Source organism: Mastomys coucha, unplaced genomic scaffold (assembly GCF_008632895.1).
Source record: "Mastomys coucha isolate ucsf_1 unplaced genomic scaffold, UCSF_Mcou_1 pScaffold12, whole genome shotgun sequence".
Lineage (NCBI taxonomy): Eukaryota > Metazoa > Chordata > Mammalia > Rodentia > Muridae > Mastomys > Mastomys coucha.
In genome coordinates this window covers 31,511,201-31,512,933 of record NW_022196894.1, presented here as the reverse complement: position 1 = coordinate 31,512,933, position 1,733 = coordinate 31,511,201, and the positions used below count along the sequence as shown (strand labels likewise).

Below are 1,733 nucleotides of genomic sequence, written 5' to 3'. Positions count from 1 at the left end.
ATGCCTAAGTCCTCTACATGTGCTCTAGCCTGACCCATGTCCCATCTCCACAGCTGTAGACCACATATGGAGTCTCAGGAGGTAACAGAGTCAAATTTTCAGCCTGCTGGCTTCTATTTGATGTGTGCTCAGAGAAAACTATAATGAAAACAATTCTTTTTTTCTTTTCTTTTTCCCAAGAATTATTTATTTATTTTATGTATGTGACTATGCTGTAGCTGTCTTCAGACACACCAGAAGAGGGCATCGGATCCCATTACAGATGGTTGTGAGCCACTGTGTGGTTGCTGGGTATTGAATTCAGGATCTCTGGAAGAGCAGTCAGTGCTCTGAACTGCTGAGCCATCCCTCCAGCCCCAAACAGTATTCTTTTTGAAGGTACTTGGAGTTCTCAAGCCAGGTATGGTTTACAACCAAAGGATCCAACCAAACTGGTCCATACAGTGGCTTGGTCCATGTGAACAAGATGCTGGGCAGCCATCAATAGCTTTCTTTCTCAGGCCACAGTCTGCCTACCCTGGCTGGAGTCAGTAGGATTTTAGAGGCACCATTGAGTCACAAGGCTCCCCCTGCAGTGCTCTGGCTAGCCACCTCTTTCTCTGTATGACTGTGTGTGTGTGTGTGTGTCTGTGTGTGTGTGTTTGTACATGATGGAAGCCAGAGACTGACATCGAGTGCCAGTTGATTTCTGCCTTAATATTATTATTTTTAGTTGCTTAGTCAATAAGTGTATTGTGTTTATGAGGGGAAAATCATCACAGAAAACTCCTTTAGATTTCAGCACTCTGGTCCCAAGCTCTGAAGAAGCTTGCTTTATTTTGAGCTCCCAATCTTTCTTCTGAGCAAGGGACATTTAGGGTCAGTACATTTCTCTTTTGGAGGTGGTCACTACATTTTCTTTAAAATAAGTTTTATTTTATTATTTTATTTTATTTTATTTTATTTTTTCAAGACAGGTTTTCTCTGTGTAGCCCTGGCTGTGTTGGAACTCACTCTATAGACCAGGCTGGTCTTTAACTCATAGACATCCACCTGTTTCTGCCTCCCAAGTGCTGGGATCAAAGGTGAGTGTCACCACGACTGGCAGAGCTTTCTTATTCATATTCTCCTTCATAGCAGGAGTTACATTGTTCTTTTCGTACTGAGAAATTTTTTTAAAAATTTAAATTGCACTTATTTATTTATTTATTTATTTGTGCACTCGAGGGCATGCGTGTGTGTGTGTGTGTGTGTGTGTGTATGTGTGGTGTGTGAGTGTGTGTATGTGTGTGTATATGTGGGGTGTGAGAGTTCATGACTGCTTCAGCACACTCACACACATAAATGTCAGAGAACAACTTTCTAGACATCAGCTCATATAATTTGCAACATTCTGTCTCATGATATGCTTCCTATGTGCTTCCCTGGATCATGACCAGGAGTCACCTGGAACTGTGATTGGTGGACAGATAAGCCTCTATGGATGGCTTCTTCTTCTTCTTTTTTTTTTTTTTTTCAAGACAGGGTTTCTCTGTATAGCCCTGGCTGTCCTGGAGCTCACTCTGTAGACCAGGCTGGCCTCGAACTCAGAAATCCGCCTGCCTCTGCCTCCCAAATGCTGGGATTAAAGGTGTGCAACCACCGCCCAGTGATAGCTTGTTTCTGGGCCCCAGAACTTTATTATCAATTGCCATTCTGGCAAGCAGCGTCCAATGGTGGACAAATGAAGGCCTTTGGCTCACTACCACGGTTTT

General features: G+C 43.1%; 1 protein-coding gene across 1 annotated transcript in view; it reads right to left on the bottom strand.

The window, feature by feature from the left end:
* Window positions 1-1,733, bottom strand: part of Muc13 (mucin 13, cell surface associated) — a 17,385-nt gene that overhangs the window by 10,412 nt on the left and 5,240 nt on the right. The window lies entirely within an intron of this gene.